This window comes from Anomaloglossus baeobatrachus, chromosome 3 (assembly GCF_048569485.1).
Source record: "Anomaloglossus baeobatrachus isolate aAnoBae1 chromosome 3, aAnoBae1.hap1, whole genome shotgun sequence".
Taxonomy (NCBI): Eukaryota; Metazoa; Chordata; class Amphibia; order Anura; family Aromobatidae; genus Anomaloglossus; species Anomaloglossus baeobatrachus.
In genome coordinates this window covers 704,186,565-704,201,765 of record NC_134355.1, presented here as the reverse complement: position 1 = coordinate 704,201,765, position 15,201 = coordinate 704,186,565, and the positions used below count along the sequence as shown (strand labels likewise).

General features: G+C 52.2%; 1 protein-coding gene across 1 annotated transcript in view; it reads left to right on the top strand.

The window, feature by feature from the left end:
- IFT172 (intraflagellar transport 172) overlaps nt 1-15,201 on the top strand; it is a 192,286-nt gene that overhangs the window by 15,337 nt on the left and 161,748 nt on the right.

Below are 15,201 nucleotides of genomic sequence, written 5' to 3'. Positions count from 1 at the left end.
TTTCTTCGGCGCTCCATTGGGAGACCCAGACGATTGGGTGTATAGCTACTGCCTCCGGAGGCCACACAAAGCATTACACTAAAAAGTGTAAGGCCCCTCCCCTTCTGGCTATACACCCCCAGTGGGATCACTGGCTCACCAGTTTTCTGCTTTGTGCGAAGGAGGTCAGACATCCACGCATAGCTCCACTGTTTAGTCAGCAGTAGCTGCTGACTATATCGGATGGAAGAAAAGAGGGCCCATATAGGGCCCCCAGCATGCTCCCTTCTCACCCCGCTTGTGGTTTGTAAGGTTGAGGTACCTATTGCTGGTACGGCGGCTGGAGCCCACATGCTGTTTTCCTTCCACATCCCCCTGAGGGGCTCTGAGGAAGTGGGATCTTACCGGCCCCAAAGCCCTGAGGCCGGGCTCCATCCACAGACCCATTGAACCTGCTGGATACGGAGCTGGGTACCGTTCAGGGACATGGCCCTGCACCATTCAGGTACTCTGTGTCCCCGTACACACAGGCACAGCACACTCCAGACTTGCTGGGTGTGCTAGTGCGCCGGGGACAGTAAAGGGTTACAGTCACTGCAGCCTAGCTGAGTGACTTTATGTATGGGGAACTACCGCGCCGGACGCTCCGGGAGCGGCGGCGCGGCTGGGACTTGTAGTGCGCCGGGGACTTAGCGCCGACCGCTCTTTTACGGCGGCGGCGCTTATAAATCCAGTCCCCGGCTTTTGCGGCCTAGCTCCGCTTTGTTCCCGCCCCCACCCTGTCAATCAGGGTAGGGGAGAGACGCTGTACAATCAGCAGCGCCGAGGGCTGGAGCCTTATTTACATGCTCCAGCCCTCTCACTGGACACTGTGGGACGCCGGTTTCCCGCTCTGACTTGGGGGCACGCCCACGGCCCGCCCCTACTCACACGAGCTGGAGAAGGACGCCGGCAGCCATTCCTGCAGTCCGAGCTGAGAGATCGGACTCTGGGCAACCAGGCACAGGACTAGGGGACCACACACCCGCTTATAGGCGGGCGGTAAGCGGCACCTGACGTGCTGACCCCACTAAATACCGCAGTTGTCCATTTGTATTTTTATGCTTACACTGCATAGGTCGCTATTTTTGGCTATATGCCCTCTTAGATAGCGACACATCAGCAGCAGGAAAGCATGGGTGCTAAGGCACAGGCTTTCTATGCTGCTTGTACTGCATGTACTGAAGTGTTCATGTGTATTTATGCTTGTATGCTATACACTGCACTGTACGGTCGCTAGTCTGGGCTATTTTCGCCTAGAATGACTAGGCTACAGCAGCAGAAAAGCAGGGGTGCTGAGGCACAGGTTTTTTCTATGCTGCTTGTATTGCAGGGGTTGCAGTGTTCATTTGTACTTATGCTTGTATGCTATACATTGCACTGTATGGTCGATATTCTGGGCTATATTCCCCTAGATGGCTAGTCTACAGCAGCAGAAAAGCAGGGGTGCCAAGGCACAGGCTTTCTATGCTGCTTGTATTGCATGTGCTGCAGTGTTCATTTGTACTTTATGCTTGTATGCTATACATTGCATTGTACGGTCGCCATTCTTGGCTCTATGTCCTAGATAGCTAGTCGGCAGCAGCATATAAGCAACACAGGCTTTCGATGCTGTTTTTACTGCATGTGATACTGTTCCACGGCACTGAACCCCATTGTGTGCAATGCTCCCCTGGAGCACTTGGTCAGCCGGGGTCTCTACTAGACGTGGCCAAAGGAACCACCTGTCAACCCTGTCCAAGGACAGGGATGGAGTTGCAATGGGATAGAGACTTGCAGTCCGGACAGGCCATGGGCAAATCATTGCTCCCTGGCCACCCTCATTGGGAATAAAATCGGTGCTCCGGGGGGGGGTCCCAGGAGGCTCTCTGTATGATGAGGCAGACGTAGCTCATCAGGACTTTGATCCTGACACCGCTCTCAATCCGGATACACCGGATGGTGACGCCATAAGGAATGATCCTATAGCGTCCATCAATGGAATGTTGGATCTTTCTCCCTCAGCTCCCCCAGCGGAGGAGTCAGCTTCACAGCAGGAGAAGTCCCATTTCAGTAGCTCAAACGTATATTGAGTACTTTTCTGGCCACGCTGACTTCAGAGAAGCAGTCCAGGAACTCCACGCTTACCAGATAAGCATTTTCTCCAAACGTATTAAGGATACACGTTATCCTTTTCCCCCTGACGTGGTCAAGCGCTGGACCCAGGGTCCAAAGGTGGATTCTCCAATCTCCAGGCTTGCGGCTAGAGCTATAGTTGCAGTGCAGGGACTTCACTTAAAGATGCCAGACAGATGGACTCTGGTTGAAATCTGTCTATGAAGCTATCGGCGTGTCGGTTGCTCCGGCATTTACAGCCGTATGGGCACCCTAAGCTTTTCAGCTGTTCTTGCACAGCTGGTCTTGAGCATATGTACATTTGTGCCGCACGGGCGTCCGTAACCTCGCAATGTCTGCATTGCGACTTACCCTATTAATGCTGTCCTGGAAGGACAGTCGAGGTTTCGGTCCTTCCCAAGCTCGGGCAGGTCCCAATTGTCCTCGTCCAAAAGAGCTGAAAAGCCTCAGAGGGGCTCAGTTTCCGGGGGCTCAATCACGCCCAAGGAAGGCAGCCGGAGGAACCGCTACCACGGCGGTCTCCTCATGACTCTCAGCTCTCTCATCTCTCCGCATCCGCGGTTGATAGCAGACTCGCTCGCCTTTGGCGACATTTGGCTGCCACAGGTCACAGACCGGTGGGTGAGGGACATTGTGCCCACGTGCACAGGACAGAGTTCTGTTCTCGTCCTCCGACTCGATTCTTCAGAACGTCCCCACCTCCCCACCGAGCCGATGCTCTTCTGCAGGCAGAAGGAGTGGTAATCCCTGTTCCTCTTCAGTCAACATCCCTGAACAGGAAAGTATCCTTTTCACAGAAGGACTCTCTGCAATGGTGGCTTCTTCCCACCTCATTATCACAGGGAAGATCCTACCTACCACCGTCTTGGGCGGTAGTCACGACAGACGCGAGTCGGTCAGGGTGGGGAGCAGTTTTTCTCCACCACAGGGCTCAGGGTACGTGGACTCAGCAGGAGTCCACCCTTCAGATCCATGTTCTGGAAATCAGAGCAGTGTATCTTGCCCTACTAGCCTTCCAGCAGTGGCTGGAAGGAAAGCAGATCCGAATTCAGTCGGACAACTCCACAGCGGTGGCATACATCAATCACCAAGGAGGGACACGCAGTCGGCAAGCCTTCCAGGAAGTCCGGCGGATTCTGATGTGGGTGGAAGCCACGGCCTCCACCGTATCCGCAGTTCACATCCCCGGCGTAGAAAACTGGGAAGCAGACTTCCTCAGCCGCCAGGGCATGGACGCAGGGGAACGGTCCCTTCACCCGGACGTGTTTCAGGAAATCTGTAGCCGCTGGGGAAGGCCGGACGTCGACCTAATGGCGTCCAGGCACAACAACAAGGTCCCAACCTTCATAGCACGGTCTCGCGATCACAGAGCTCTGGCGGCAGACGCCTTAGGGCAAGATTGGTCGCAGTTCCGGCTCCCTTATGTGTTTCCACCTCTGGCACTCTTGCCCAGAGTGCTACGCAAGATCAGATCCGACTGCAGCCGCGTCATACTCGTCGCCCCAGACTGGCCAAGGAGGGCGTGGTATCCGGATCTGTGGCATCTCACGGTCGGCCAACCGTCGGCACTACCAGACCGACCAGACTTACTGTCCCAAGGGCCGTTTTTCCATCGGAATTCTGCGGCCCTGAACCTGACTGTGTGGCCATTGAGTCCTGGATCCTAGGGTCTTCAGGATTATCCCAAGGGGTCGTTGCCACCATGAGACAGGCTAGGAAGCCCACGTCCGCTAAGATCTACCACAGAACGTGGAGGATATTCTTATCCTGGTGCTCTGCTCAGGGAGTGTCTCCCTGGCCTTTTGCATTGCCTACCTTTCTTTCTTTCCTGCAATCTGGGTTAGAAAAAGGTTTGTCGCTCGGCTCCCTTAAAGGGCAAGTCTCGGCGCTATCCGTCTTTTTTCAAAAGCGTCTAGCACGACTTCCTAAGGTGCGCACGTTCCTACAGGGGGTTTGCCATATCGTACCCCCGTACAAGCGGCCGTTAGATCCATGGGATCTGAACAGGGTACTAGTTGCCCTCCAGAAGCCGCCCTTCGAGCCTCTGAGGGAGGTTTCAATTTCTAGACTATCACAGAAAGTGGCGTTTCTTGTTGCGATCACATCTCTTCGGCGAGTGTCTGAGCTGGCAGCTCTGTCATCCAAGGCTCCCTTCCTGGTGTTCCACCAGGACAAGGTAGTGCTGCGACCCATTCAGGAGTTTCTCCCGAAGGTGGTATCCTCTTTTCATCTTAATCAGGATATCTCTTTGCCTTCTTTTTGTCCTCATGCAGTTCATCGGTATGAGAAGAATTTACATTTGTTAGATCTGGTGAGAGCACTCAGAATCTACATTTCCCGCACGGCGCCCCTGCGCCGCTCCGATGCACTCTTTGTCCTTGTCGCTGGTAAGCGCAAAGGGTCGCAGGCTTCCAAAGCCACCCTGGCTCGATGGATCAAAGAACCAATTCTTGAAGCCTACCGTTCTGCTGGGCTTCCGGTTCCATCAGGGCTGAAGGCCCATTCTACCAGAGCCGTGGGTGCGTCCTGGGCATTGCGACACCAGGCTACGGCTCAACAGGTGTGCCAGGCAGCTACCTGGTCGAGTCTGCACACTTTCACCAAACATTATCAGGTGCATACCTATGCTTCGGCGGACGCCAGCCTAGGTAGAAGAGTCCTGCAGGCGGCAGTTGCCTCCCCGTAGGGGAGGGCTGTCTTCGCAGCTCTAACATGAGGTATTTCTTTACCCACCCAGGGACAGCTTTTGGACGTCCCAATCGTCTGGGTCTCCCAATGGAGCGCCGAAGAAGAAGGGAATTTTGTTACTTACCGTAAATTCCTTTTCTTCTAGCTCCTATTGGGAGACCCAGCACCCGCCCTGTTGTCCTTCGGGATTTTTGGGTTTTTTCGGGTACACATGTTGTTCATGTTGAACGGTTTTTCAGTTCTCCGATGTTACTCGGAGTGAATTTGTTTAACCAAGTTATTGGCTTTCCTCCTTCTTGCTTTTGCACTAAAACTGGTGAGCCAGTGATCCCACTGGGGGTGTATAGCCAGAAGGGGAGGGGCCTTACACTTTTTAGTGTAATGCTTTGTGTGGCCTCCGGAGGCAGTAGCTATACACCCAATCGTCTGGGTCTCCCAATAGGAGCTAGAAGAAAAGGAATTTACGGTAAGTAACAAAATTCCCTTCTTTTTGCGGGACAAGTTGTACTACTTTTAAATGAAACCATAAGTTTTACCATATAGTGTACTGGAAAACAGCAAAAAAATTCCAAATGCGGAAAAATTGCAAAAAAAGTGTGATGGCAGAATAGTTTTTGGGATGTTTTATTCACGGTGTTCACTATATGGTAAAACTGATGTGTGGGTGTGAGGCCTGAGGTCGGTGCGAGTTTGTAGACACCAAATATGTATAGGGTTACTTGTATCTAAGGGGTTAAAAAAAATTCACAAGTTACGCCTGTTTTCTTCGGCGCTCCATTGGGAGACCCAGACGATTGGGTGTATAGCACTGCCTCCGGAGGCCACACAAAGCAATTACACTAAAAAGTGTAAGGCCCCTCCCCTTCTGGCTATACACCCCCAGTGGGATCACTGGCTCACCAGTTTTCTGCTTTGTGCGAAGGAGGTCAGACATCCACGCATAGCTCCACTGTTTAATCAGCAGTAGCTGCTGACTATATCGGATGGAAGAAAAGAGGGCCCATATGGGGCCCCCAGCATGGTCCCTTCTCACCCCACTTGTGGTTTGTAAGGTTGAGGTACCCATTGCGGGTACGGAGGCTGGAGCCCACATGCTGTTTTCCTTCCCCATCCCCCTGAGGGGCTCTGAGGAAGTGGGATCTTACCGGCCACCAAGCCCTGAGGCCGGGCTCCATCCACAGACCCATAGAACCTGCTGGATGTGGAGCGGGAGTGCCGTTCAGGGACAAGGCCCTGCAACTTTCAGGTACTCTGTGTCCCCGTATGGCAGGCCACGCACACTCCAGGCTTGCTGGGTGTGCTAGTGCGCCGGGGACTGTAGCGCTGTGCGCTGGGCTTATAGTCCCCGCAGATTACTGGGGGACTTTATGTGTGTGGATCGCCGCGCCGACCGCCCCTGGAGCGGCGGCGCAGCTGCGACTTGTAGTGCGCCGGGGACGCGCCGACCGCGCTTTTACGGCGGCGGCGCTTCTAACTTTAGTCCCCGGTTTACTGCGGCCTAGCTCCGCTTCGTTAACGCCCCCCACCCTGTCAATCAGGGTAGGGGAGAGACGTTGTTCAATCGGCAGCGCCGAGGGCTGGAGCACGATTTACATGCTCCAGCCCTCTCACTGAGCACAGTAGGACACAGGCTTCGCGCTTTTTCTCTGTGCACGCCCTAGGCCCGCCCCCAGGCTTGCAGCTCCCCAGGACGCCGGCAGCCATTATACACATGCAGTCTGGCTGGAGAACGGACGCAGGCTCTGAGGGACCCAGGCTAGGGGTTTCTGGCGACCACACACCCGCGCTAAGCGGGCGGTAAGCAGCACATACGTGCGGCCCCACTAGTGCCACAGTGTTATATTTGTGTACTGCACTGTAAGGTCGCTTCTTGGCTGTACACCCTATATTGCTTTGAGGAGACAACAGCATGTCATCCGCAAAACGCAAGGGTGCCAAGGCACGGGCTGTATACACTGCTTGTACAGCATGTGGGGCTAATCTACCAGCAGGCTCCAACGACTCTCATTGTGTGCAATGTTCAGTCCCAGTGGCACTTCGTCAGCCAGAGCCTATTGTGGTGGTAGCCCAGGCAGAGACGCCTGTGAACCCTACCCCGGTGACGGGGACAGAATTTGCAGTCTTTGCTGATAAAATGTCTGTGACTATGACAAAAATCCTGGAGACCTTGCAGTCCAGGCCAGTTGCTCAGACCATGGACACCGCTGTGTCTATGTTCCCCGGCCCCCCTCAGCTGGAATTAATCCGTAATTCAAGGGGGTCCCAGGCATCACAGGCTGAGGGCTCTGACTCCGATGACAGTCCCAGTCCGCCTAAGCGAGCTCGCTGGGAGAGACCCTCCACGTCATCACGCGGATCAGGGTCTCAGCGAGAAGGGTCTCTATATGATGGCTCAGAGGTGGGTGATCAGGAGTCTTGTCCTGACGCCGCACTCAATTTGGATACGCCAGATGGTGACGCCATGGTAAATGACCTTATAGCGGCCATCAATAGGCTGTTGGATATTTCTCCCCCAGCCCCTTCAGCAGAGGAGGCAGCTGCACAGCAGGAGAAATTCCATTTCCTGTATCCCAAGCGTAAATTGAGTACTTTTCTGGACCACTCTGACTTCAGAGAATCCATCCAGAAACACAATACTTATCCGGACAAGCGTTTTTCTAAACGCCTTAAGGATACACGTTATCCTTTTCCCCCTGACGTGGTCAAACGCTGGACCCAGTGTCCAAAAGTGGACCCTCCAATATCCAGACTTGCAGCTAGATCCATAGTTGCAGTGGAGGATGGGGCTTCACTTAAAGATGCCAATGACAGACAGATGGACCTTTGGTTGAAATCTGTCTATGAAGCTATCGGCGCGTCGTTTGCTCCAGCATTCGCGGCCGTGTGGGCGCTCCAAGCTATTTCAGCTGGTCTGGCACAGGTGGACTCTCTCATACGTCCAGCAGTGCCGCAAGTGGCGTCCCGAACTACGCAAATGTCTGCGTTTGCGACCTACGCTATCAATGCGGTACTGGACTCTACGAGCCGTACCTCAATGGCATCCGCCAACTCTGTTGTCTTGCGCAGAGCCTTGTGGTTAAAGGAATGGAAAGCAGATTCTGCTTCTAAAAAATGTTTAACCAGCTTGCCATTATCTGGAGACAGACTGTTTGGTGAGCAATTGGTGGAAATCATTAAACAGTCCAAAGGTAAGGACTCCTCCTTACCCCAGCCCAGATCAAGCAAACCTCCACAGAGGAAGTGGCAGTCAAAGTTTCGGTCCTTTCGAGGCTCGGGCAAGCCCCAATTCTCCTCGTCCAAAGGGACTCAGAAAGAGCAAAGGAGCTCTGATTCCTGGCGGGCTCACTCACGCCCCAAGAAAGCAACCGGAGGTACCGCTTCCAAGGCGGCTGCCTCATGACTTTCGGCCGCCTCCCTCCGCATCCTCGGTCGGTGGCAGGCTCTCCCGCTTTTGCGACATTTGGCTGCCACAGGTCAAAGACCGGTGGGTAACAGACATTTTGTCTCACGGGTACAGGATAGAGTTCAGTTCTCGTCCTCCGCCTCGGTTCTTCAGAACTTCCCCACATCCCGACCGAGCAGATGCCCTTCTGCAGGCGGTGAATTCTCTAAGAGCAGAAGGAGTGGTGGTCCCTGTTCCTCTTCAGGAACGAGGTCAAGGTTTTTACTCCAATCTCTTTGTGGTGCCAAAAAAGGACGGCTCATTCCGTCCTGTTCTGGACCTAAAACTGCTCAACAAGCATGTGAACGCCAGGCGGTTCCGGATGGAATCCCTCCGCTCAGTCATTGCCTCAATGTCTCAAGGAGATTTCCTAGCATCAATAGACATCAAGGATGCTTATCTCCACGTGCCGATTGCTACAGAGCACCAACGCTTTCTACGCTTCGTGATAGGAGACGACCATCTTCAGTTCGTAGCTCTGCCATTTGGTCTGGCGACAGCCCCACGGGTGTTCACCAAGATCATGGCGGCAGTGGTAGCAGTCTTGCACTCTCAGGGACACTCTGTGATCCCTTACTTGGACGATCTACTGGTCAAGGCACCCTCTCAAGAGGCATGCCAACTCAGCTTGACTGTTGCACTGGAGACTCTCCAGATGTTCGGGTGGATCATCAACTTCTCAAAGTCAAATCTGTCACCGACCCAATCACTAACGTATCTTGGCATGGAGTTTCATACTCTCTCAGCGATAGTGAAGCTTCCGCTGGACAAGCAGCGGTCTCTACAGACTGGGGTGCAGGCTCTCCTTCAAAGTCAGTCGCACTCCTTAAGACGCCTCATGCACTTCCTCGGGAAGATGGTGGCGGCAATGGAGGCGGTTCCGTTTGCGCAGTTTCATCTGCGCCCACTTCAATGGGACATTCTCCGCCAATGGGACGGGAAGTCAAAATCCCTGGACAGGAAAGTCTCCCTTTCCCAGACGGCCAAGGACTCTCTGCAGTGGTGGCTTCTTCCCACCTCATTATCACAGGGAAGATCCTTCCTACCACCGTCTTGGGCGGTGGTCACGACAGACGCGAGTCTGTCAGGGTGGGGAGCAGTTTTTCTCCACCACAGGGCTCAGGGTACGTGGACTCAGCAGGAGTCCACCCTTCAGATCAATGTTCTGGAAATCAGAGCAGTGTATCTTGCCCTACTAGCCTTCCAGCAGTGGCTGGAAGGAAGGCAGATCCGAATTCAGTCGGACAACTCCACAGCGGTGGCATACATCAACCACCAAGGGGGGACACGCAGTCGGCAAGCCTTCCAGGAAGTCCGGCGGATTCTGATGTGGGTGGAAGCCACGGCCTCCACCATATCCGCAGTTCACATCCCCGGCGTAGAAAACTGGGAAGCAGACTTCCTCAGTCGCCAGGGCATGGACGCAGGGGAATGGTCCCTTCACCCAGACGTGTTTCAGGAAATCTGTCGCCGATGGGGAAGGCCGGACGTCGACCTTATGGCGTCCCGGCACAACAACAAGGTCCCAACCTTCATGGCACGGTCTCGCGATCAAAGAGCGCTGGCGGCAGACGCCCTAGTGCAAGATTGGTCGCAGTTCCGGCTCCCTTATGTGTTTCCACCTCTGGCACTCTTGCCCAGAGTGCTACGCAAGATCAGATCCGATTGCAGCCGCGTCATACTCGTCGCCCCAGACTGGCCGAGGAGGGCGTGGTATCCGGATCTGTGGCAGCTCACGGTCGGCCAACCGTGGGCACTACCAGACCGACCAGACTTACTGTCCCAAGGGCCGTTTTTCCATCGGAATTCTGCGGCCCTGAACCTGACTGTGTGGCCTTTGAGTCCTGGATCCTAGCGTCTTCAGGATTATCCCAAGGGGTCGTTGCCACCATGAGACAGGCTAGGAAGCCCACGTCCGCTAAGATCTACCACAGAACGTGGAGGATATTCTTATCCTGGTGCTCTGCTCAGGGAGTGTCCCCCTGGCCATTTGCATTGCCTACCTTTCTTTCTTTCCTGCAATCTGGGTTAGAAAAAGGTTTGTCGCTCGGCTCCCTTAAAGGTCAGGTCTCGGCGCTATCCGTCTTTTTTCAGAGGCGTTTGGCACGCCTTCCTAAGGTGCGCACGTTCCTACAGGGGGTTTGCCATATCGTACCCCCGTACAAGCGGCCGTTAGATCCATGGGATCTGAACAGGGTACTAGTTGCCCTCCAGAAGCCGCCCTTCGAGCCTCTGAGGGAGGTTTCACTTTCTAGACTATCACAGAAAGTGGCTTTTCTAGTAGCGATCACATCTCTTCGGAGAGTGTCTGAGCTGGCAGCGCTATCATCCAAGGCTCCCTTCCTGGTCTTCCACCAGGACAAGGTAGTGCTGCGCCCCATTCAGGAGTTTCTCCCGAAGGTGGTATCCTCTTTTCATCTTAATCAGGATATCTCTTTGCCTTCGTTTTGTCCTCATGCAGTTCATCGGTATGAGAAGGATTTACATTTGTTGGATCTGGTGAGAGCACTCAGAATCTACATTTCCCGCACGGCGCCCTTGCGCCGTTCGGATGCACTCTTTGTCCTTGTCGCTGGTAAGCGCAAAGGGTCGCAGGCTTCTAAGGCCACCCTGGCTCGATGGATCAAAGAACCAATTCTTGAAGCCTACCGTTCTGCTGGGCTTCCGGTTCCATCAGGGCTGAAGGCCCATTCTACCAGAGCCGTGGGTGCGTCCTGGGCATTGCGACACCAGGCTACGGCTCAACAGGTGTGCCAGGCAGCTACCTGGTCGAGTCTGCACACTTTCACCAAACATTATCAGGTGCATACCTATGCTTCGGCGGACGCCAGCCTAGGTAGAAGAGTCCTGCAGGCGGCAGTTGCCTCCCTATAGGGGAGGGCTGTCTTGCAGCTCTAACATGAGGTATTCTTTACCCACCCAGGGACAGCTTTTGGACGTCCCAATCGTCTGGGTCTCCCAATGGAGCGCCGAAGAAGAAGGGAATCTTGTTACTTACCGTAAATTCCTTTTCTTCTAGCTCCTATTGGGAGACCCAGCACCCGCCCTGTTGTCCTTCGGGATTTTTGGTTGTTTTTCGGGTACACATGTTGTTCATGTTGAACGGTTTTCAGTTCTCCGACGTTACTTCGGAGTGAATTTGTTTAAACCAGTTATTGGCTTTCCTCCTTCTTGCTTTTGCACTAAAACTGGTGAGCCAGTGATCCCACTGGGGGTGTATAGCCAGAAGGGGAGGGGCCTTACACTTTTTAGTGTAATTGCTTTGTGTGGCCTCCGGAGGCAGTGCTATACACCCAATCGTCTGGGTCTCCCAATAGGAGCTAGAAGAAAAGGAATTTACGGTAAGTAACAAAATTCCCTTCATTGCATTTTGTGTAAAACTTGTGGGGACCAAAAAATGTAATTTTGGTGTTTGGAATTTTTTTGCCACTACGCCGTTTACCAATCAGATTAATTGATTTTATATGTTGATAGATCAGGTATTTTTCAATGAAAACAGGCAGACACCGTTATACACGTAAAGGCTAGGAGACGTGCGGCTCCCAAAAAGAAAACTGTATTATTTTGTTTACATTTCAAAGTTATACAAAGTTGATTAGGGCGTAACTATGCAACATACATATTCATTAATCTACATTCATTAAGGCGTGGATTGCATATTCCCAGCAAGAGAAATTAATATAATGACTTATACTCCAATAACAAGATGTTTTTCAGTCGTCCCTAAGTCAAAACATTCTGTGTCCTTGAGGTTGGTCTCACAGTTTATTACGCAAATAAGTCTGGTTCGGTCTTGCCAGGGAGAATGAATTTCTATTATTTTTCTAAGGCAGTGAAAAAGGTTAACTCTTTCCTCACAATCCCCCCTATTGGCGTGATTGATGGACAGGGGGCCATCGAGAAGCTGTGGACTATAGAGAAAGCAGGCTAGCCTCCAGATACTTTCTGAGCCGCGGGTGTGCTCAGGGAGTGTCGTCTCACATCCGTCACCCAGGACTGCCTGCATGCCTCTCGATAGGAGTCTCATCATGATACGCCAAGGTGATTTCTAGAGGAAAGAGTAGAGAAGAGAAAAAAAGGCATATTAGTGATTTCATATGGGTGCTGAATAATCATTGCATCTACATTGCTTCAAGCAGCGGGAAAACAAAGCCATTAGCAACTTGAACACTACATAAGCAACTAGTAAACAGAGTAACACTTGGAACACTGATAATCTGTTGTAACAGCCTCCCCATTGAAACACTTTGTTTATTGGGACGGGTATGGCTAAGTATGGCATGGAAGAGGCTGTCACAAGTGCGTGTGTACATATCCAGCAGTCTGTGATCTCAAGTTTTTCAGCTAACACTTCATGATGGGTCTCAAATGAATTCTGCCGTGGTGTAGAAGGCCCCAAAAAGGGAGTACACATAGAAATACTTATCAGCGGTATTAGGCCTTCTTGCAGTGGCTGGCATGGACCCATGTCGATCTCCCCTCAAGTTTGACGGAGGTTGGAGTGGTCAGCTGGACAGTCAAAGGCCCTTCGAATCGTGGCTCAAGGGTCTTTCTCACGTGCTTCTTTAGGTAGACCCGGTCACCAGGCTTTAGGGAGTGGGTTCCTGGAACGGCATCAGGATCAGGTAGAGAAGAGTAGACCCTTTGGTGGGTTTCAGTTAGTCTCTTCTGTAGGGAAACAACATAAGACATTAGGCTATCACATTGCAGGTGTAACTCCTGTGGGAAGTAGCATCCTAATCTGGGTGCACTACCAAAGAGTATTTCAAAGGGTGAGAGCCTGTGCTTTCCCTGCGGGGTAGTCCTTATAGAGTAAAGAGCTATGGGGAGACATTCTGTCCATGGTCTACCAGTCTCCTCCACTGCCTTGGCTAGTTTGAGCTTTAGCGTTGCATTTAACCTTTCCACTTTCCCTGATGACTGTGGCTGGTAAGGCGTGTGTCACAAGCTGACTGAATGCCTAACAGGGCACAGGTGTTCTGGAAAACTTGTCCAGTGAAATGAGTACCTCGGTCTGACTCTATGACTTCAGGGAGTCCAAACCGGGGTACCAGCTCACAGGCCAATTTCTTTGCTGTAATTCGGGCCGTGGCTGAGCTTACAGGATAGGCCTCTGGCCATCCTGAGAAGAGGTCTACACAGACAAGTACAAACTCGTAGATGCCATGTTTTGGCAACTGTATATAGTCTATTTGTACTCTTTGAAATGGGGCAGACGTCTTTGGCATGTGTCTTTGCGGGGCTTTAGTTAGCTGGCCTGGATTATGTTGTTGACAGCTGTGACAAGCTTTTATTCTCTGGGAGACGTATTGTCTGAAGCCAGGGGCTACCCAATATGGTTGCATCTGGTTCATGATTGAGTTTGTGCTTCCATGTGTGGGATAGTGGAGTACTTGGAAAATGGCAGGGAACCAACTGCGTGGCAGGACGGGAAGTCCGTTTAGACGCCAAATCCCCTCCACCTTTTCTGCCCCCTTGGCCCGCCATCCGGCCTTTTCTTCCTCAGAGGCGTTTTCTTGTGTCTCAAAGAGGTTCTGCGTGTCTTCCTCCGTCGTTGACACTGTTTCCGTCTCCTTCAAAGGGAGTAAGGCGGCTTCTTATGCTGTTTGGTCGGCCAAGCGATTTCCCCTTGCCTCGGGTGTTTGAGCCTTGGTGTGGGCTGCAACCTTTATGATTGCTAGCTGTTTTGGTATCAAGGCTACTTCCATTAGTTTCTTCACTGAGGCTCCATGCCTGATGGGATTTCCTGCTGCTGTGAGGAATCCTCTAGTCTGCCAGATGGTGCCAAAATCGTGCACAATGCCGTTTGCATAGGCTGAGTCCGTGTAGATGTTCGCTGTTCGTTCTTCCAGAAACTCAATTGCCCAGATGAGGGCAAGAAGTTCTGCTTCTTGAGCAGATATGCGTGGAGGTAGCGGTTGCTTGGCTAAGACTGCATATAGAGTCACTACTGCAAATCCGGTGTGGAACTTGCCTGCTTCATCAGCGTATCTGCTACCATCCACAAAAAGTTCAAAGTCTGGATTTGTAAGCGGTGTTGCCTGAATATTGTGCAGGGGCTTTGCCTCATGTTCAATGAGTTCCTGACAATCATGATCAAATGGTGCACTGGTACGTTTGTCACTCTCTTCTGTCCTCTCTTCTGTCTGCTCTTCTGTCCCCCCTTCTAAACTTGTAAAGATCAGCAGATCAGCAAGGTTTAGACTTGTAACTCGAGCAAATGAGATGTTTGGGGGTAGCAACAGCGTGCACTGGAGTCTGACCTGTCTTGCCATGGAGAGGTGTTTCAGCTGCACTTGATTGAGAACAGCATAGATGTCATGGCTGGTAAGGATGGTAGTCGGGAAATCGAGTGAGATTTCAGATGCTTTCTGCAGTATGTTTGAAACTGCTGTAACGGCACGGACACAGGTTGGTGCTGCTTTTGTGACGTTGTCAAGTTGAGAGGAGTAGTACCCGATTATGTGATGTTTGTCCGTCTTCTGGGTGAGTACTCCTACGGCAAATCCTTGAAGCTCTGCTACGAACAGATTGAAGGTGAGATCATAGTTTGGTAGTGCCAGAGCAGGTGCATCAATCACTAGTTCCTTGAGCTTTTGAAAGTTTTGTCGAGCTTCTTCTGTAACGGAGAAAGGAACATTCTTTGTGCAATCATACAGCGGTTGCATGAGTAGTGACGCCTTGGGAATCCACCGTCTGCATTTATCTCTACTTGCTTTGCATCCTACTTCTGCCAGAAAGGTAAGAAGGCTTATTGAAGCCGTTTTACATTCCTCTTCACTAGGGCAGCACAGTAGTAAATCATCCACGTACTGGTAGATGTACTGCGAGAGGTAGCGGGAGGGGGGATTGTCTCAGCTGCGGTGGCGTAATTCCAGGCTTGACTGAAACTTTTACTGTGGGCACGGGTAGTGTGCCGAGGTCAGTATTTGATGTGG